The sequence below is a fragment of the Pelophylax lessonae genome, assembly GCF_965119305.1.
Source record: "Pelophylax lessonae genome assembly, chromosome: 2".
Taxonomy (NCBI): Eukaryota; Metazoa; Chordata; class Amphibia; order Anura; family Ranidae; genus Pelophylax; species Pelophylax lessonae.
Window position 1 is genome coordinate 529,438,591 of NC_138769.1, and position 23,333 is coordinate 529,461,923.

Below are 23,333 nucleotides of genomic sequence, written 5' to 3' on the forward strand. Positions count from 1 at the left end.
AATAGTTACTGCAACTAATAAACTGTAGAATTATTTCTCCAAGCATTCTAGGTATGTAAGAGTCTGGTGTTGTCAAAGAATAAATCTGAGTTTCTTTGACTCATTCGGAATCCTGTCTGTAATTAAATATAGATAACTGAACATCAGATGCTTCAAGTCCAAAACACCATTCACCGGTGATGTGCTTTGGAAACAGACTTTCACGCCGCAACAAATCTTTTAAGCCTTGAATTCACAAATGACCTTCATACCGTTGATGGATGGACAATGACATTAGAGGATGCTGCCAGTTTTGTTGTCAATTCCACATTTGTCTTCGTTCTATTCCTTGAGGGTATTATCTTCAGGAATTGCTCATCTTTGTTAGACAGCTTTCAGGTTTCCAGACATGGGTTTGTCAATTACACATGATTTTTCCTTGTATTGCTTGATAGAGCCTTCGATATACAAGTAAAAAGAGAAATAAAGCAAACAATTCTGCTCAATTTCTTGTTTTTCTTTATTTTATTTATAGTATAGCACTTTATATATATTATGGTATTGTGTTAAGAACATTTTGTTAATTTTTAAGAAAAGAAAAAGAATGAACATAAATACCATATTTAAGTCAAAATAAAACATAATTAGTTGTGCAGACATTACTAACAAGTACGGACTGAATGTGATTAATGCAAAATAGGGACAATAACTGGAATTTAATAGCTATTTTATACTAAACTTGATAATACCTTCTAACCATGTTTTGTCTATACATATAATATTAAATTATTGTTGTGGTATACAATTTTAATAGGATCGAGTAATAAATGGAATGCTAAATGTTACCTTGTTAATCTGAGCATGAACTCCGAAAGGAATAGTCAAAATTCTGGGTTGTACTTGCCTCACTATTCACTATTATTTATACCTCTTTGTGATGCTGTAGGATCTTAAGGCAGCTCAAAATGTGTCAAAATTCAACATTGTTTGGGCTGTAATTATGTGATAATGTTTACCACCCTAATGCTAATGAGAGTTTTCTAGTTTCCCCACTAAATGGAAAAGGAGTGTCACCTGACTCTTCCATTCTGTCATTTGCTATGTATTTCTTTATCAAAATATATGAATGCAATTCCAAAAAGTTCCATTATACAGTGTAATGAATATGTCCTGAAAGCTTTTGGATAAACGAGAGCTATTAATAATTTTGGCCTGTTTGAGACCAAAGTGGTTTGACATCCTTATTTGGTTGTGTACCACAATTGCTATGCATAATTACATATTTGTATTTGATAATTCTGCAAGTTTAGAGTTTCTTTCTGAGTCTAAACATGCTTATGGAAACAGGGTTTAGCATACAAAAGTTTTAAAGAAAGCAGTGTGTATGGTTGTCAAAAATTTACACACTAGCCCACTTACTGCTGGAGAGCAGAGTTTCATGATCAGAAGCTTAGTGAAGGGTATCAAAGTGGTGGTATTCTTATAGAATTTCACAGGTCACCTGAATGCAGTTCATGTCCAGTTTCCTCAGACTCCTTTGGATACTTTTTTTTTTTATTAACCACAAGATCTTTGTTTTCTTCATTATAGCTCCCAGGGTAACTAAACTGTGATAGTTAAAGATATAAAGGAGCTGCGCTAAATTGAAAATGCTTGATGTTAAGTCAAACAATAGATAATAAGCCAAAAAAATCGATAATGGCATTCAATACAAGTCCATATCTGACAATAATGTCCCAATAAAGTAATAGTAAGCAGGCAGACAGTGTCCGGTGTAGAAAAGAATCCTCCACCAAATCAATGTGTCTGTATCCACATCAAGTGCTGCATGCAAAAGGCTCACACCAGGCTTACCAGAGCTCAATAAAGTGTAGGCATATAACAAGGATGTTCAACAGTAGATCCACCCGAGAGACTGGCACCTCATCTCAGCTGATCCCGTAACCTCTCTAGCGTAGCGGGAAGCTACACTGTACACCAACACCAATAGAGATCGTATGCAGCAACACCTGTAATGCTCATGCATTTTTTGTTAGTGAATGGATTTGCAGCTGCAGAATTATTACACTCAGTAGTCATGTAGAGAATGTGTTGAACAACATATCCAACTCTCAGGACTTCATCACTGTGTACAGCCTGTTATGCAAATATACATACATTCAATATGATGTTCCTGGAGTGATAGAATGTATATGATAGAATAGAGGTGAGAGACAGGCAATAGAATGGTGAGCACTTAGTAGTAGTATTCAGGAGAGTGGTAGGTGATGATAGTATGCAGATAGGTTCTAGCAATCATGTATAGTAACAGGTGGTAGGGGACAGCAGATGAAGTATGCAAGAGAGAGTAACCTAGTGCAATGATAGGTGATGGTAGTCCCAAGAAGAGCTAGCAATCTATGCAGATGATAGAAATAGCTTAGATAGTAATAGTCCCTTTAGTATGCAGTAGTAGATAGTGAAAGTTAGGTTGAGGAAGGAATCCCCTGCGGGGTACTTATCACTAGATGGGTTAGTAGTAGCAAGGTCCAAGAGTAATGGAGTAATCCGGTAGCGAGATACTGGATAGGTAGCGAGGTTCCGGTCTTGTTCAGGCAAGGGGAATAGCTTGAAGCTCCGGCAGCATTGGACAAGACAAGGCAACATGCGGTTTGAACGAGCAATGAGTGAGAGAAAGCCGGCGATTGAAATAGCCGCTCATAGCGGCGCCCGGCGATGACGTCATTGCCCTTAAAGGTGTATGCGTTCCATTTGGATAGCAAGATGGGACCCAATATTAAGAGAGAAATGTGGAAATAAGGGTACCAGAGGTACCAGAACATTACAGTACCCCCCCCTTAAGGCCGGCTCCGGAAGGCTTCTAGAACTGGTTTTTCCGGGTATTTCGAGTGGAAATTGCGAATCAGTCTAGGGGCATGTATATCGGAGGTATCCAGCCAGGTGTCGTCTTGGGGCCCATAGTTCTTCCATCGTACTAGATATTGGAGTCTTCTTCTATGGATACGAGAATCCAGAATCTCCTTTATCTCAAATTCTTCTCCGCCTTCAACTTGTACAGGAGGTGGAGGTGAGATGGTAGGCCTTATTCCTTGGTTAGGAACATGGGACTTTAGTAGAGACACATGGAAGATGGGATGTATCTTGAGGTCTGTTGGTAATGTGAGTTGTACTGCAGCTTTTCCAATAAGCTTCTTTATTGGGAAAGGTCCCAGGAATAAAGGTCCAAGTTTTTTACTAGGGATCTTTAATCTCAAATTTTTTGTAGAAAGCCAAACAAGATCCCCAATGGCATATTGGGGAGAGGGTTTTCTACGAAGGTCGTAGTACCTCTTTTGTTGGCTATGGGCATGTGAGATGGTGGTGTTGAGTAAACCCAGGGAATCCTTTATTTGGGTAAGATAATCAGAGGCCACTGGATTACTTGATGGCAAGATACGTGGTGGAAGAAGTGTGGGATGAAACCCATAGTTTAAGTAGAATGGACTTTGTTTAGTAGTGCTGTGGGTCGCGTTGTTATAGGCGAATTCCGCCAGCGGGAGGAGGTCCACCCAATCGTCCTGTAGAAATGAAGTATAGCAACGTAGACATTGCTCAATGCACTGGTTGACTCTTTCTGTCTGTCCGTTGGTCTGAGGGTGGTAAGGAGAAGTAAGTTTTCGCTCTATTCGTAGAATCTGACATAGAGCTTGCCAAAACTTTGAGATAAACTGTGAACCACGGTCAGACAGAAGTGTTTTTGGAATACCATGTAACTTAAAGACATGTTTCACAAGTAATTCCGCTGTTTGCTTGGATGAAGGTAGTCTTCGGATAGGAATGAAATGTGCCATCTTGGTCAGATGGTCCACTGACACTAAAATGGTGTTGAATCCTTTGGAAGGTGGTAGTTCTACTATAAAGTCTAAGGACACCACTTCCCATGGAACCTGGGGTATTGGTAAACTACAAAGTAGACCCGATGGTTTTGTAGTGTCAATTTTGGACCTTGCACAGATGTCACAAGATGAAACGAACTTTTGTACGGTCGTCTTCATGTCAGGCCACCAAAATTGCCTAGTAAGTAAATTGAATGTTTTAGTCATACCCATATGTCCTGCCATAGGTACATCATGCGACAATTCCAAGATCTTGGTTCGCATAGTAGGGGGTATGTATAGTTTATCGTTGTAATAGAGGAAGCCTTCTGCATCAGCATTTAGTTGTGGTGGAGGTGAATCCAGTCCTATGCTGTGCAAAATCTCTTCCTTCAGGGAACGGACAACACCGACAATATGTTCATAGGGTATTATAGGAACTGAGGGAACCTCGGCGTAGCTATCTTCGGTTAATCGTGAAAGCGCATCCGCTTTTTTATTTTTGTCTGCAGGTGTATAGGTCACTAGAAAATTAAATCTCAAAAAGAATAATGACCATCGTACCTGCCGGTGGGAAAGAGTTCTATTAGTCTGAAGGTATTGAAGGTTTTTGTGATCTGTGTATATAAGGATTGGCAATCGAGTACCCTCAAGTAGGTGTCGCCAATTCTCTAATGCCAGTTTTATGGCTAGTAACTCTTTTTCACCCACTGGGTAATTCACCTCGGGGCTGCTTAGTGACTTTGAGAAGAAAGCAACTGGGTGAAGTGTTTGTTGGTCGTTGTGAGAGAACTGCTCCTACTGCCATATTTGACGCATCTACCTCCAAAATATATTGAAGGGATGGGTCTGGATGGCGTAGTATGGGAGCAGAAGTAAAGCTTGATTTCAACAAGCAGAAAGCTCCATTTGCTTCTTCTGACCATTTGAATTGTTTTTTTGTACTTGTGAGTTGTGTGAGAGGTCTCACAATAGCAGAGAAGTTCTTGATGAACTTTCTATAGTAGTTAGAGAATCCGAGGAATCTTTGTAATGCTTTGCGAGTTGTTGGCACAGGCCAATCCAGAATACAGGATATTTTGCTCATGTCCATTTTGATTCCATTTTTGGATATAATGTATCCTAGGAATAGTACCTCCTCATTATGAAATAAACATTTTTTTAATTTAACATATAAATTATGTGCAAGTAGTCTTGACAACACGAGTCTTACATGTTTTATGTGTTCAGATAAGGAATGAGAATAAATAAGTATATCGTCCAGATATACTACAACACAAACATCAAGCAAGTCTCTGAATATGTCATTTATAAATCGTTGGAAGGCTGCGGGAGCATTACACAACCCAAATGGCATCACGATGTACTCAAACAGTCCGTATCTGGTTCTGAATGCTGTCTTCCATTCATCCCCGTCACGGATTCGAATTAAGTTGTATGCCCCTTTTAGGTCCAATTTCGAAAAGAAGGAAGCTCCGCGCACCTGTTCTATAAGTTCAGGAATAAGAGGTAAAGGATAACGATCCTTTATTGTAATGGTATTTAATTGTCTGAAATCAATAATAGGCCTGAGACTTGAATCTTTATTGCGGACAAAGAAGAGTCCTGCAGCAGTGGAGGAAGTAGAAGGTGTGATGAATCCTTTCGCCAAATTTTCATCCAAGTATTCCTTGAGATGAGAGAGTTCATCCTGTGAAAGAGGATAAACGTGACCGAAAGGCAATTTGCTATTAGGGAGTAGATCGATACAACAATCATAGTCCCTATGGGGAGGCAACACTTGAGCGTTTTTCTCAAGGAAGACTTCCGACAAATCCTGATAACATATTGGTATAATCTCATCCGACACCACAGGTAGGATCCTTCCATGTGATGAGAGATTACACGTGGTCTCGCAGTAGTGAGAAGAGAAGGTTAGAGTTCTTGTTTTCCAATCGATGATTGGTTGATGTATGTGTAACCAGGGAAGTCCCAAAATAATGGGAAAATGTGGTGAGGTCAGTACATCAAAAGTGGTGGTCTCCACATGAGACCTGTCAGCAGTGACAAGGAGTGCCTGTGTCTGATTAGTGATGGGACCAGAGGATAACGGAATACCGTTAATGAAACTAATAGAGACAGGTTTAAGTTTTGAAATAATAGGTATTTTATTTAAGGTAACAAAACAAGTATCAATGTAGTTCCCACAAGATCCTGTGTCGACCATAGCCTTGGTGGTGATCCTAGTTTGGTCCCACTGTAATGTCAAATGAATAAAAAGATAAGGATTAGAAAATGAAGTTGTTAGTCCCCCTAGCAAGACATTTGAACACTCACCCTCTTTTTTGCAGAGAAGGGGACAGCCGTTTATCAAATGATCCGGGGATGCGCAGTACATGCAGAGATGTTCGGTTTTCCTCCTGGCACGTTCGGAAAAGGTCAAAGGTGGGCGTATCATTCCTCATTAATTGATCAATCAGACACACTGAGCAATTAAGCAGAGCTTGTTCCCAATCAGAAGAGATCGCATCTCCTAGGATAGTGGGGCCCCCAGGGAAGACGTCAATTGTGACGAAACGAGTAGGGAGGGCGTGCTGACATCACCAAGAGGAACCCGGAAGTCGGGCGGCAGCGTTCATTACAATGATCTATGTACAATCGCTTTTGAATCTATGTAAATGTGAGTGTTTTTAACTGTAATTGAGAATACACTGTCTATGCATACTACACCATTCTTGCTCCCCTTTCTTGCATATCCGCTGTGAGGATTGGTGAGAGGAAGAGTTCGATTTGTATGGTGTTGCTGCATACGATCTCTATTGGTGTTGGTGTACAGTGTAGCTTCCCGCTACGCTAGAGAGGTTACGGGATCAGCTGAGATGAGGTGCCAGTCTCTCGGGTGGATCTACTGTTGAACATCCTTGTTATATGCCTACACTTTATTGAGCTCTGGTAAGCCTGGTGTGAGCCTTTTGCATGCAGCACTTGATGTGGATACAGACACATTGATTTGGTGGAGGATTCTTTTCTACACCGGACACTGTCTGCCTGCTTACTATTACTTTATTGGGACATTATTGTCAGATATGGACTTGTATTGAATACCATTATCGATTTTTTGGCTTATTATCTATTGTTTGACTTAACATCAAGCAGTTTAAATTTAGCGCAGCTCCTTTATATCTTTATACCATTTTAGTGATTCCCACTACAGCTGCAGCTCTTTTTTAGGCTTAGCGCAGTTATTATTTTTATATGTGATAGTTAAGGTATTGGTCTGCCATTCCAGGATATAGAGCCTAAAGCAGTGATGGTAAACCTTGGCACCCCAGATGTTTTGGACTACATTTCCCATGATGCGCATGCACTCTGCAGTGTAGTTGAGCATCATGGGAAATGTAGTTCCAAAATATCTGTGGTGCCAAGGTTTGCCATCACTGGCCTAAAGAATTAAAATTTTATGCTACAAAACTCTTTCATTTTGGTTTTCTTTTCATCATTGAAAATGGAACTAATGGCTTACATCCTGGCCAATATATTCACTTCACTTTCTTATATTTCATATGTAGTTTTGATAAATAGATTGGCAATAACACCACAGAAAGGTGCTGTGGGTGCTTGAATGGTAGTAACCGGTGCCACATTGGTTACACATGCTCATATGTAGTTAGGTTGAAAAATGCATAAATCTATTTTGTTCAAACAATAGAAACTAAACAAATAAATGTGAGCAATGAATGAGCTATAGAGGGACTAATCTCACTAAGATTCCCTAGTTGGGCAAAGCAACAGGTTCACTTAATTTCCACTTCCACAAGTACACATGCTTGTCTTTTTTCACTCACCAGCCACCACACACTGGTAACTAGAAGCAAAGAAAGGAATAACTATACAAAAATTCACCAGCACCTTCTCAAGCTTCTGTATGGAAGAGAAAGGGCATTGCGCTCAAATGTACTTATAACAACATATAAATTCAAAAGTTCTCCAGTGTTTAAAAAATAAGAACACAATAGTGCTAGTGAAATAATGTACATAAAACCAAATCAAACACATTTTTCCGCCACCACAATCCTCTACTTAAAAATTCTTAAATGATAGATCAATGTAAAAAACTGTCACCACTGCTCTTTTTGGTCTAGACTCATCTTTAAAGCGGAGTTCCGGGCTAAAAAAATTTTTTAAGCTAAAATACCCCTGGGACAGTCAGGGCTAGTGCATTTAAGCAACGATAGCCTCTGAACTGTCCCGTTTCACTTACCTTTAAGAAGAAATACTTACCTTGAATATGTCTTGTCCAGTGCTGCCATCTCAGGTGTGGGCAGCTGAAGCCGGAGCGTGTGCTCTTCGGTGATGTCGGAGTCCCAGAATGCCCTGCTCGTCACTTCCGGTGCAGGTGCATCATCCTTGAGCAGCTTCTGGGCATGCCCAGAAGCTGTTCAGCAGGGAATGCCGCGCCTGCTCCGGAAGTGACGAGTGACTCCAGTGCAGGTGCATTGACTCCTGGGATCGATGACACTCATCTCCCAGGAGTTAATGCAAGGAGGAAGTGACATCGTGGGCCGCAGCCGCAGAGGGAGCAAGAGGAAGGAAGGTAAGTATATTTTCATAAAAAACAAGGTAAGTGAAACAAAAAAAAATGTTTTAATTATCCAATTCTTTTTCAGGTTCATCTAAGCTAGCGGACGGTGCAAAGATAGTTTTTAGGATGGAACTCTGCTTTAAAGTTGGACATTTAAATCATGAAAGTCCAGCATGCAAAGTTTCCTTTAGGGCAGGACAGGCCAAGAATGAACATTTTACTCCACTATATTGTTCACCACGGGTAATTCATAACTAAGGTTAAAAAAAAAGAATACAAATTCATAGGGCTCTCTATTTATGTAAAAACATCCATAATCTTTATAAATAATGCAAATCACAATTGTAACCACAACATTTCTGCAGACACTGCCTAGAATACCGTGCCAATAGACTGCTGCTCTTGCTCTGTTGTATGCAAGTGAACTGACCGGTATTGATGCGTTACGCCATCATCTTTTTTGGGTACCTGTAAACCATCAACTTCTTTAGGTGACCCTCTCAAGCTTGTCAGAACAAAAAGTGTAATTAAACAATTTACATATTAGGTAATAAACAAGTTTTTGTTGCATACAGTTTAAAATACTTTTATTAGTTATAAAATAATATGAGTGTCTGTTATTTTTACTTTGTTGGATTTGATACAGACACATTGGGGGATATTTACTAAAACTGATGCACAGCATCTGGTGCAGCTGTACCGAGAAACCAAGCAGCTTCTAACTTCAGCCTGTCCAATTAAGCTTTTATAACAAAACCTAGAAGCTGATTGGATGCTATGCACAGCTGCATCAGATTCTGTATGCACCAGTTTTAGTAACCCCCCCCCCCCATTGGGGATCTTCAGCTGTCTTGAGCTAGTCTAGGTCTTCTGGTATGTAGCTATACCCTTAAAACATAACGCCACTTTTCTAACTGTGGCGTTTACTAAAGGCAAATTAACTCTTCACTTGGAAGTGCAGTCATTGTAGATCTGAGGGGAAGATCTGAAATGAGAGGAAGCTCTGCTGATTTTTATCATCCAATCACATGTAAGCAAAAATGCTGATTTTTATTTTCCTTGCATGTCCCCCTCAGATCTACAGCGACTGCACTTTCAAGCACATTTCCAAGTGCATTTGCAGTGCTCTTGTAGTGCACAGTGAATTTTCCTTTAGTAAATAAACCCCAATGTTTCATATTTACGGTGTAACGTGAACCATGTGTAACATGCACATGGCATTGGCTAAATATGGATATGTTTCCATACAGTATAAGGACACTGATGTCACCAGCATTCCTTTCTTTGTGTGTGTTGCGAGGCAGAGAATGACCTGCCCTGCAGCTGATTTGAGAGAAAAAGAGTGCAATTTTGAAGTTCGGATAGAGATGAGTTAGGAAGACACCAAAGCTCATATCAAAAAAATAAATAAATACACATTTTTGCTTGTTTGCAAAATGGGTGCATTTATTATCTTTTTCAGAAGGTGGAAGTCATCTTTAGGGAGGATATAGTTTATTCTTTTTATGTTTCAGGTTGGGAGTTCAGATAATTTGGGATAGGCACTACAACTTGTAGGGGTGCCTTGATGCAACAGTGTGGCTTTACATGTACTATCAAATGTATACAGATGTAGCCACTAGCTAGGAGCGGGCTAATATCATCTGCATATTTAGGATACACTTTGCAGCACTAGCTACAATAAGACTGTTCCCTCCTAGTGCTCAGCCTGGACTCTGTGTCATCACATCCTGAAAGCAGAGTGAAAAAGCATGGTAAGAGTGGACCAAAGTCTCTTGGGACATGTAGTCCAAAGAGCCAGGGTATGCACTCAAGTTAGACTGTTATGGACTACAAATACCAGCCGGCTGGAGAAGAGAGTACAGAATGCTGGGAGAGGTAATATAAAGCCTGTGTGGGGACAGGATCGCTCTCTTGGGATCATGGCCTGGACCCGAAAGCAGTGACTCAGTTAGTTTTTGCTGCGGCTGAGTTGGGGGCCTGTGCTACAGAGAAAGAGAGACAGCTGCCAGCCACATCTAATTGTTCAGTGGCCTCCATGGCAGGTTCAGCTGGACAGAAGTGTGGTGCGACATGGGGTCAAGCACTGGCCCCTAAACCAGACCCTGCAGAGGCCTGTTGTGGAGACACCATCTTGACACCATCTAAACCAAAAATGTTTATCTTGGTCCATGTCCTTAATCTGCTTGTCTTCGGCAAACTGTTTGTGGTCTTTCTTGTGCATCATCTTTAGAAGAGGCTTCATTCTGAGATGACAGCAATGCAGACCAACTTGATGCAGTGTGCAGCGTATGGTCTGAGCACTGACAGGCTGACCCCCTACCCCTTCAACCTCTGTAGCAATGCTGGCAGCACTCATACGTCTATTTACCAAAGACAACCTTTGGATATGATGCTGAGCATGTGCACATTTCCAAGTGCATTTGCAGTGCTCTTGTAGTGCACAGTGAATTTTTCACTCAACTTCTTTGGTCGACCATGGCAAGGCCTGTTCTGAGTGAAACGGTGTCCTATTAAACCGATGTATGTCTTCTTGGCCACCGTGCGGCAGCTCAGTTTCAGGGTGTTGGCAATCTCTTATAGCCTAGGCCATTTTTATGTAGAGAAACAATTTTTTTTTCAGCTCCTCAGAGAGTTCTTTGCCATGAGGTGCCATGTTGAACTTCCAGTGACCAGTATGAGAGAGTGATAGCGATAACACCAAATTTAACACACCTGCTCCTCATTCACACCTGAGACCTTGTGACACTAACGAGTCACATGACACAGGGGAGGGAAATGGCTAATTTGGCCAAATTTGGACATTTTCACTTAGAAGTGTACTACTTTGTTGCCAGCGGTTTAGACATAATGCGTGTTGAGCTATTTTGAGGGGACAGAAAATTTACACTGGGTTACAAGCTGTACACTCACTACTTTACATTGTAGCAAAGTGTAGTTTCTTTAGTGTTGTCACATGAAAAGATATGATAACATATTTACAAAAATGTGAGGGGTGTACTCACTTTTGTGAGATACTGTAAGTGATCAAAGCAATTGATGGTGTGAGTGAAATTGGCTGTGGACAATTTCCAGAGTGTGGTGCTTAGGTTTGTCTCAAGTCAAAACATTTCAGATGTCCTGACAGGTGGCAGACAAGCAATAGTCAAAATTCCAGGGCAGGTAGCAGACAAAAGACTTTTTGAAGGAAGCAGATGTCTAATGAAAGTGATTCATGCAAATATGATAGTTTCAATTGGGTGAACTTGCATGATTGTGCCATTGAAGAAAAGAGGAGTGAGTACTGTCACGGGGAAAACAATACAGGCTCAGCCAGAGAACATTGAAGTGATCTATCAGGTAAGCATTCTCTATTGTCTGACATCCTAATGCAAATTCATCTTGGGACATGGCCATTTGAAATTGTTATCTGTAGTGTTCAGGCAAAAAACAGTGTAAAGAATGCCTCACTCTATGCAGCTTTCTGCAATAGTGTTTATTTAAAGGGTAATTTTTTTTTAAATAACCTAGGTCTGACAGCCTCCTCATTACCCTTAGCATATTATATATATCCTCTTGTGCATATCCCATATCAGTGAGTTATTTTCTATAAAAAGAGCAGCCCATGCTAGTTATGTTGAGATTTTTTGATTCACCAAATTTTCAGCAGACAATTGGAAAATTCAGGGAAGATGAAGTTAAACTGGTTATTAAGGGAGAAATGCCCACCCTGAGGGTTTGTTCTTACCAATTTTTATTTGGGAGATTTTAAAGTTCATATACAACATCAGAAGTAAGATATATAACATTCTTCACATATGACAAAACAAGAGAACATTGCAGGTCCATTAGGGGGACATCTATCAAATATGGAAAACAGGGAGCGCCAGAATATAGTAACCCCCCCCCCCTTTTTTTCCCAATGTCAATAAAGGTCAATGTACAAGGAAAATATGATAACAACTAGCCAAGGGTGTAGCCAGGGCACTTCAGTCGTACGGTCTAGGTGATATTTTAGTAGGAAATGGAGAAAGTGCATTAGTCTCTTGACTCTGAAGTATTTTATAGATTATACAGAATTAGGGGGCAGTGAAGGAATGAGTGATCCTGTTTTCACTTGGCATGAGTCCAGGGGTCCCAGTGTGTCTCTAAGATACTAAGTGTGGTACCAGACTTTGTGTTTAAGGGCATTCATTAGCTCTGTGTTTAAGGGCATTCATTAGCTCTGGATGTTTGAAGTAGGATGGGGCTCCCTATTTTGAACAATGTAAGAGTTGTAATCTGTTTGGACTGAACGGTATCTAGTTTACCTGTAATCATAGGTTCTTTACGGTGGATAAATGTGGATGAATTCAGTTCACAAAGCTGCTAAGACACAAATCTGTTAGCATTTGTAGAGGTAATGTTTTGCATCTTAGCCTATAGCAGTGGTATCAACTGTTTAGAAAATATCTGTGACAAGACAGAGTTTTAAATATGTTGTAACTTTCTTCATGTTGAATGCTTCTTGCCAGAAAGTATGTACTATGGGATATATTCATAAAAGATGATTGAGGTCACCATTCGAGCAATGACATTTGGACTGTTCTTGAAGATGCTGTATGTCATGTGACGTCTTCACCTAGGAAGATGACAAATGCCTAATATACTATGTGAACAACTTTAAATTGTATTTATCCCTAAATTTCACTTATGATTGCCTTTCTAACATTTACCTGACCACCTTACAGCAAAGCAGTGTCAGGAAGGATTTATATGGATTTTGTACAAGCTAGTACATTGGTCTAACTACAGGGCTTGGGTATTCCTTAAAAAAGTCGTATTTTCAAAATTATGAATATTAGGTTGCCATTGCAGTGATTGGGATAAGTGTAGTGAAAGGTTTGAGCTTAATACATGTTTTAAATAATTAGCAATTTGTGCAAGGTAAAGACAATGAGCGGTCAGTATAGCAAATGTTTCTTATATAAGTTATTTGGGGATTGTCTGTCAGGAGCCAGAAGGTCTACTATTTTTTTATGCTTCTATTCTCCAAAAATGCAATGGGCTTAAAATACTGGCTTTGGAGAAAGCCTGGAAAAACGGGTTGACCACTCCAGGATTTCAGCTCTTTAGTGATTTTTGGCCCCAATTTGGGAAATGTATATTTATGAACCATTTGTTGACGTCATCAATGATTGTCCCATGGGTTTGATGCAGAATGAAATTAGGGTGGGCAAGGTGAGCCCTTAAGGTTAGGCTGTTTAAAAGTATAGTTTTTTAATTTAAAGTTGCTAAAAATTCTGGTTTGCCTTTTTTTTTTCTTAGCGGCATGAGTTTGGAAAGTTTTTACGGGATTATTTTGGTCTGCCTTCCATTTTCTGCCGCATGGCTTTCAGTTAAACATGGGATTTTGTTTTATGGGGTGGTATTTTGGAGTTTTCATTTCTTTTGTGTGTGTGTTTTTTTCATGTTATGTTGAGAGGAATTATTTAATTTTGAGGTGCACTTGTTTCTGATCATATGCTCTGGAAGCTGTCTTTTTGTTTTTTTTTTTTTGCAGCATGCTGCTGCAGTGGATGAAAGAGAGGAAAATATATAAGCAAGAACAGTGTGCACCTAAAACCACCTCACATTATATAATTTACATTTACTGCACACTCTTTCTCCCTAATAGAAATACAAGTTAGGCATACACAAAGTTAGGCCAATTATCCCTGACCCTGAATAAACCTATCCTGCTTCTGGCCAGTTTTACACTGATGTTCTACTGCGGTTTCTTAACTCTTGCAGTAAAGCCCAAGCCTGTCTTTGTCACTAGTAAATTGGAGTGTAGCCTTGATATTTAAAATTGTCCTGCTAATGGCCAATCTTTCTCTGCTGTGCCATTTGTGGTTTCTTAACTTGTAGTATACCAACATAAAAAATGCAGCACGATGATACTTAATTTCAGTGTTCTCTTAAATGCAAATGTTCCTGGCACAGCAAGATGACAAATATCTAGCCTCCAGGTGGACACAATATCCCCCACGGGAAAGATGAAAACTTCCCCTTTTAGCTAACATCTAACGTAACCAGTAAAACTAAGCATTAAATGTAACACCTCTTTCTCATGTACAGTGGCATGGGTGGAAGGTACAACCTCACTTATATTCATGAATTGATCAGCTCATTATCTATCTATAAGTGGACAGGCAAAAACCTTAGTACAGCAGGAAGTGTGAAGGTATCAGACCCCTCTCACCCTTTTTAATTAAACAAAGCAGATAATAAAAAGCTATATACCAGTTTATGCAATTATAAAAAGCAATATAATCATTAAATATCAATTTTGAATATATAAAATAATACAATAAAAAGATATAACAAAAAATACAATTGAGATTCTAAAACACAAAGGCGGACATTTATCAATCTTGCTGCAAAGCAAAGCAATGCAATGCTAAACAATGGCAATATAAAATTTACTAAATGCTTCGGAAACCCCCACAATAAAATTGTTAATCAAAGGTGGTAAAAATAATAGTAATAATGACTATAATAATATTGTCGATAAGGCATTCCAAACCAAAACTCCCCCAGCAGCTGGAGTCAACTTATGTGCCCAGAGAAGCAAAAAAACCCAAATCAAGCTCTACTCCCAGGGCTTAGAGTATACCAGGGTATACCAAAAACACCAGGGGCTGACTGGCAACTTTTTGCCTGGGGGGCAAGTACAATTCAGTAACCGGTGTATTTTTCTTTAAACATCTATTGATAGGGTGAGAACACTCATGCTTAAACTTACAATTATTAGGCCATTTACATTGACCCTCATTGTAAGCAAAACAAACACCTTTTCGAAGTTGACCAAAAGATTTTTGTGAAGGAGTTTGCCTCTGACGTAACAGTAAGTTAATGCAGAGGCTAACATCCTTCACACCCCACTTCAATGTCTTGCGAATACAGAGCTTCTGACAAAAGGATTCGTCATAAGCAAACCAAGAAAGACCAGGAAAGTTTTTGTAAGCTTCTAATATTATATCCAAATGTTGGAATAGTCCGGAACACAAATCGGGCTGCTTTTCACCTAAAACACTAGTTAGTGAAAATACAAAAACCTTGCAACCAATTATTAAACGATTGGGGGACAGATCTGGCCCTATCATCATTTAACTTGTCATTATCATTTTTCAAAGATCTGTTACTAGGTAGTAAAGACAATAGATCAATGAAATCCCCTCTCCAAATTTTCTCTTTTACACTATCCTTCAAATGGAATCCTAAAGGAGAAAATTTGCATGGCAAAGTTTCCCACAAACAGGATTCAGGCACAAAACGAGATGACGCAGTTACAGAGGGAGAAGCAGTCAATTCAATTGATTGAAACTCAGAATTAGAGGAGGTAGAAGGTAGAGCATCTGACCATACATTACATAGAGGATTAACTACAGCAGACACCATAGGATTAACACTAGTAGGAGCAATAGCAGGCACAATATTACCAATACATTCAGAACTACGTATAACAGTATTAACATTCTCAGAAACAGGTAACATTTTAGAACAAAATGAATATAACAATGTAAAAAATTCATGCATTACAGGGTTTGGCAGTTGCTCACCTCCAGATACTGCGTCATCAGTGCCCGCAATAGAAGCAGCTTGCGTACTCACAACCGAAGATACAGTTGAAACGGCAGTTGAAGACTCAGCAACCGACCCGGAGACCACCGGACGACTTGACAGATGAGAATTCGCCGAGCCTTCACCCTGTTCAAAATCAAAAATGTTAGCTGGAGGGGCCGTCGTGATATGGGCACTAAAAGTACCTTTATTCTGCCTCTACCTTTTTTTCAGCTCCACTCGACAACGAAGCGGCGGCAGTCGTAGTAGTTTTGACACTCGTTGCAGTCTGCCATCTTTCCTACGCTGGACGCTGGACGGAAATGACGATCTTGCAAAACGTCACCGAGGTCACGAACTGCAGCCGATCCCATAGGTTGGTCACGACAAGCGGAAATCATGATTATAATTATAATTGTTGACTTATTGACCAATAAAAATTAATCCTATATTGACCAATTAAATTACTAGCTTAGTGACCAATAAAATTATATATAACAAAAAGTGCAGCGCTATCAAATATGGATTATGAAGATGATATCGAGGAGAGCAGTCCACAGGTGAAAATTATGGTGAAGTATGCACAAGATATAAACATTCAGTGCTCTTCAATGTGCTGGTAATCCTCCACCCAGTCTCATTAGCCTCTCACCTCACACTTAGCCCCTGTGTCACCAGACGGGCTAGTAAGACATAAAAACTTTCTCCAAGAATATCACCAATATGGATCAGATCAGTATTCCTCTTCAGCAGAAAATAAGGCTCACAGGTAACAGATCACAGGTCCATAAAGCGGGTCACAGGTCCATAGGAAAACAAAGATCCGGACATAGTGCATTACCGCAATAAATTACTTTATTGAACATAGTATAAAATCATAAAATTTCCTTGTAAAGCACTATACAAGTGCATGTGATGAGCAGATTGAATTACACACAGCGGTCTCGACCGCAATGGATGGCGGGTGACATCACCGGCCCCTCTCCCTTCGCACACGTTACATCCTACTAGGCGTGAATTCACATGCAGTTCTGTGCAGTGCAATTTAAGCCCATTAAATTTGAATCAGCTGAAATTGCACCGCACCAAAAGGGGTGCATGGACTACTTTTTTAAATGCATCGCAACCAGATCACATGGTACTTTTGTACCATGTGAACTGGTGCTAGCAAATACACTGTGTTTGCAACCTGCATTTGGAGTGTTGTTAACTTTGCACTGACACCTGCTGCAGATCGCAAGGGCAGTGCAACTGGGAATGCGGTGAATTCTTGTGTGAAAGACCATAAAACCGTGAAGCAGTCCAAAGCAGCCCGGGATGGTGCAAATTGTGGGGGTTCCCCTGGGGTGGGACTTTTCAGGCACAAAAGGCAAAAAAATGATAATTGGAAAAAATAACAACTTTATTGTGAGACAATTAAATATATATAAACATTAAAATCACAGGCAAGCAGAGAACATCACAAATATGGAAACCAACCACACATAACAAAGTTGATACCCGACGTGTTTCGAAGTGGCAAGGCAACTTCTTCATCAGGGGTTACTTTGGGTGGTTTTATGGTTTCCGGTATGTAAGTTTATACTGCTTGCTTAAATTTAAAAACAAGGATAATTGGAGCCTGGCTGGTACTAGGTGGTCTGGAAAATCCTATAGGTTTAAACTATTGTATAGAGGATATGTCACTGAGATAGTGGACAGCTGGAGTCCAATAAGGTAGAAGGCTTGCTGAGTATGGGCCAAGATAGACTCTTTACAGCAAAAGAAAAAATTGTAGCGGATTGTAGACACATCTAGCTTCTGGCAGGCTGTGTGATGGTGGAGCAGGCAACTCTCTCAGGGCCCATTCACACTGGTACGCAGTACAGTAAACCCAAATTCCCTGCATGTTTCCCGCACTGCAATTCCCTTGCGATCTGCAGCGGGTATCAATGCAAAGTTCAGGACACCCCAAATGTAGGTTGCACCTGCAGTGTGTTTATCCAAACTGGATTGCTGGTACAGAAGCACCATGCAATCCAGTTGCATTGTAAATCATCAAAGAACCCAGCGCAAAAAAGAGCCTGAAAAAAGCATTTATAATAAAAACAAAACTATAAGGCACTAACAAAAGGAGAAGCAATCATTAATTAAACAAAACTATGGGGAAGGTGACACACTGCATCCATTCACAGCCTGAATGGGGAGGAGAGCCGGGGCGGAGCAGATAGAGAGGGGATCTATCACTGCTTGGAGCTGAGATGCAGGCCACTGTCAAACAAGGTCCAATGCTGGGAAATTGGACCAGTGTCATGTCTATCATAGGAGCCGATCCAGAAGGCAGAACTTCGGCCGGTGTCTGAGCTTCAAGCGGTGATAGATCCCATCTCTGTTAGCTCCGGCAGGCTTTCCTTTTCATTCAAGCTGGGATCACCTTCCCTACATTTTTGTTTATTAACTGATTGCTTCTTCACTGCTTCCGCTGGCCCTGCATGCTGCGGCGGAAGCTGTGCGGCCTTTAACGGGGCATCAGAGCAGCCCAGGGGCAATTACCCCCCTGTCCCCTGGCCCAGTCTGCCCCTGATCTTCACTATATACTTCACTTCAGTAAAAACAATGGTAAAAGTGAAATCTCACTAAATGTTTCCACTCTCCATTGTATATGGGTCTTAAAAGGAGCATATATAATTGTTCACCAGATGTCACTTTACCTCTTCTTCACTCTCCTCATCAGGAAATCATCTGTCCCATATATCCAGAAAGAGTAGTGAGCCAAAAAACACTGAAAACAACCATAATGTAATATTCTCAAACACCAAAAAGACAAAGTGTACAATTGTGCTCACATATAATCCAAAATTGTGGAACATCACCATCAAAATCCACAGCTGTGTCCCCCTCCTACAGGAATGAACTCTGATCAAATGTAGCGACTTGTATACTGCATAGGATTCATTTATTATTAATCATTCGCTTTCTATGGTTGCTCACGTAGCATTGAAATACCTCCAGGGAATTTTATAAACAAAGTAGTCGTATAGTGTAGCAAAAAGTAAATTACTTTATTTAAATAAAATTGCACTTACATGAGCAGAAAGGTAAAATTCAAGGTAAAATCCTCTTTCGAAACACTTTCTCAAAATTCTCTTGAGAAAGTCTTTACAGTGAATCATGAAACCAAAAGTAGTGGGTCTAACCTCTTGAAGTGTGTCCTGCAGCCTCTTTACAGCCTCTTCATAACCACTGTCTACAGCTGTAACAGGTTGAATGTATGTTTTATATTTTTTGCTGCTTATAATGCTCTTTTTCCCAGACTCTCCCTAAGTCCACACACATTTCATTGCTATACAGCCACAAGGCAGTTATTGTTAAGACAGAGTATTATTTCTGGATTATGTGTATCTGCACAGAAGCTTGTTTGTTCCTATGGGAAGGCATGTGAGATGTGAGATGGTAATTTGCATGCAGGAGATTGTGACAGAGGGGTTGATTTACTAAAGGCAAAACACTGTGTACTACAAGTGCACTGCAAGTGCACTTGAAAGTGCAGTCACTGTAGATCTGAGGGGAAAATCTGAAATGAGGGGATTATCTGCTGATTTTTATTTTCCTTGCATGTCCCCCATGTTTCCTTGCACTTTCAAATGCACTTGCACTGCAGAGTAGATTTGCTTTAGTAAATAAACACAGTCAGAATGTTGTCACACCATAGCACAAAGCACAAAAAAATAATTCAGCAGGTTTTGAACAAGCTTCAAGAAGTGCTGAAGCCCGCTAGCACCTTGTTTAAAGTGGCACTTAGCACTCGCATTAGAAGCTAAATAGTACTTTAAAAGCTTCAACAAAGTTTCCAAATGCATTATCAAAGCTGTTCACACTGCTTTCATAAAAGCTGAAGCCCGTGTGAAACAAGCCTTTAATTCAGAAGATATTAACTCTTGAAAGCATTTGACTTAACAACTTAATAATTAAACCATAAAAATTTGTAATGGAGGCTGTGAAAATGGCTGGGTCTGGACCAGCATTCATCTCTCATGACTAACAAAGCTCAGGTTTGCTCCCTCTGCTTTGAAAGACTGTTGGTCTCTCATTTTTTTTTTAACACAACCCAAAATCTATGCCACAGGCCACCAGTAAAGCAGATATGCTACTTATAGTTTTATTAGCATGTGGTTTCTACTTCCTGTCTACAAATGCTTTCTTGTAGGTCTAGGAGGCATGATTACATAGTTGGTAAGGTTGAATAAAGACAACAGTTTATCCAGAGGTGCCACTGGAAATCACCTGCTGGTTTTTATAGAACTTACAGGATAAGTACCCCCCCCCCCCCTCTGTCTGTCAATCAAACTCCATAATTAGCTGTGCTCAGTCCAACATCTGTTGCCTGAGCAATATGTACATGTCCTAGATCCAGTCCATATTATTTCCTTTGTTCTTGTTTCTCTGTTTATGACTTCAGCTTGTACCTGATTATGCTTGTTTGCCACCAACCCTGATCTTTTGCTTGTTCTTGTCTCTGATATTGCCTGTCAACTGTGTACCACTTTATGTGTCTACTGCTCTTCAGCTGCTATCTGCACAGGTGTGTCTGAGGGTTGCAACTTGGTACACCCAAAAGCAAAGCCCATCACTCCTTAGGAGGTGTTCAGGTGAAGATTTGGTGTTTGTGCTTAGGTTCTGCGCCTTTTTCCTTTAAAGGGTTGCACCCCCTCCAATAGGCATATAACACAGAAGGCCCACTATCTATTTTTTCCTTGACAATCTGGTTCTCTATATCCTTCAGAAATACCCCTGTCACTTACCTTGTGGCAGAGTCTGACAGGTAGAGTCAGGCCTCCCGTACAGCCCCTGGTCTAAGACCACTGATCCTGCGACAGTGGCCGCAAGAACGTGGTGAGGTATGAGTGCCTGTAAGATGGTCTGTCAGCTGTGGCAGTGGATAACAGGTGCATCGCCAGAGACAGGTCAGATCAGATGTCAGCAGAGACAGTAGACCCCAGATTCGGCAGACAGCAGGTGGCAGATGCTTGACAGGCAGCTGGTAGATGTGGAAGGACTGACAGCACTCAGCAGGTGATGGACGAGCAGGGACCAAAAAGCATGCAGAGCAGGACAGGTTGATGATCTCTGGAAGAGCACTTATAAACATACAGAGTGGAGAGGGTTGGGACTTTACATGTACCTCCTTGGGTTTAATGAATACTTGACAAACTGGTTTAAAATATATCAATCAAAATAGCACAAAAGATAAATAAAAAGAAGAGCTAAAGGTCCATATACAGGTGATCATCCATCCACATAGATAAGCCACTGTGTTGTAAAGTGTTCAGAGGACAGACAAGTATCACGGTGCATCCAGCCCCTTCACCTTCACCACCACTAACTGCATGAATAAAAAGACATCTAGTACTCTCCGTATGGACTCCACGTTTATTAAAAATAAAGGTAAAATGATCTCCCGTATATGAACTTTTAACTCTTTTTTTTTTATTTATCTTTTGCGCTGCACAATTTTGATTTATATGTTCTATTTGAGGTATTGTGTTTTGACCTTTTAGCTTGCAATTGTATGTTTGATAGGTTTTGTTTTGCGCTGAATATTTATTGCATATTACAAATTGGTTTAAAATAGTTTTTAGCAGCTGCTGAACTGGTTAATTACACTGTTCGTAGCACAGTTCACCATATATTCATTTAGAAAAGGGGAACACATAATCAATATTAGGAAGGGTTTACCCAATTGCTACCCACCCACAATTCATTTACTGCGGGCAGAGGTTAAGTTGTTAAAATGTCACAGTCTGTCCAAACATTATGCCCTGCCCATGGTAAAATTATTTCTGGTATCAATTTAGTTGGAATTGATAAGTTTGTCCCCGCTGAGTGGGAAGGAACATTCAAAGTGGGGTTTACCAATTGGAGATCCAATTGATTTATGAAATGAAAACCCATTATCCATCTGGTTTAAATATCAATTGGGATCTTAATTGTTTTATTAATAATAGCTGTCCTCTCTGCCTTGAATTTGTGTATATTTTTATACATTTCACTTATTTTTTAAGGTTTATCTGTTCATATACAGTATATATATTTTTTTTGGTCTTTGGTTACCTTAGACCTTAGTACAGTTTTACATGTTACTTGTATTTATTTTTCCTTTTGGATAGTGCATTAGTGGTGCGTGTATTGTGTTAGCAATACACACATATATATATATATATATATATATACATATATATATATATATATATATATTTTTTATGCATAATGCTGGCTTTTATTCAAAATCTGTCGGCACAGAGGAAGAAAGGATTTCCTTTTTAACATATGATTCACCTATTATTGCCTAATCGCCATCTTCGTTGAAATATATAATTTAGTTAATGGAGGAAGCCTGTCTCTATTTTTGTGGTCAAAGAAAGCGTGGCCAGATCCTTGGTTTTATTTTTATTTATTTTTTGTCTTAAAGCTTAAATTTAAGTGCTTATATTAATATGGATAGGCACCAGAGAAAATTTGCTGAATTATGGCCATTTTATACAAGTGTGAGGCACTCCTCTCTCCACCTATTCTTTGCAAACAGCACTGCAATATGGAGCCTTGATATCCTCTGCCATTCGGTGTCCCCTGAAAGTGTCTACTTGGTCAGGACTTGGTAGTGATACACGCATGCTCTATCAAGCGATGTCCGGTTTTTCTTGTTCCTTTTTTCCAAGCTATATTGGCTGTTCGCTGCTGTGATTGGAGATGAGCGTTGAAATCATTCCATAAGAGCTAGGATCCCTACAGTGGTTCCTGTTTCGGTTGTTGTGTATTGGAGTTAGGATTTGCATGGAGAGGATGATGGTTGTCCAACTGGTATGTGGATGATCCAAAGTATGTCTTTACACAAGTGTTATTGAACATACCATTAAGTAAGCTGGTTAAGTGTTAAAGAGGAAGTAAAATCTTGAAAAAAATATTTATTTTTCCTTACCTGCAAAGTAAATGCATAATGAGCTAGTAGGCAATGCCTACTAGCACATTATGTGACACTTACCTGCAAACGAAGCCCGTGTTCTCCCCGCTGGAGGCCGCATCCATCTTTGCCCGTCTTCCTACCTGGTCTGCGGACGCCCGCTGTGCTACTGGCCGGAGCCACATGACGTCATTCCTGCGCATGCACATGGGAGCCACCAGTCACGACACAGAGCATTGAAGAAACTGGCCGTTCCTTCAGGGCGCATGCGTCGATGATGTCATTGGCTGCATGGCACGTAAATATCTCCTAAACGGTGCATGTTTAGGAGATATTTACAGTACCTATAGGTGAGTATTATAGGTAAGGTTACCTATAGGTACAAACAGGGGGGGGGGTGCCATTGTTGCACAGAGTTTTACATGGTTCACAGTGAAGG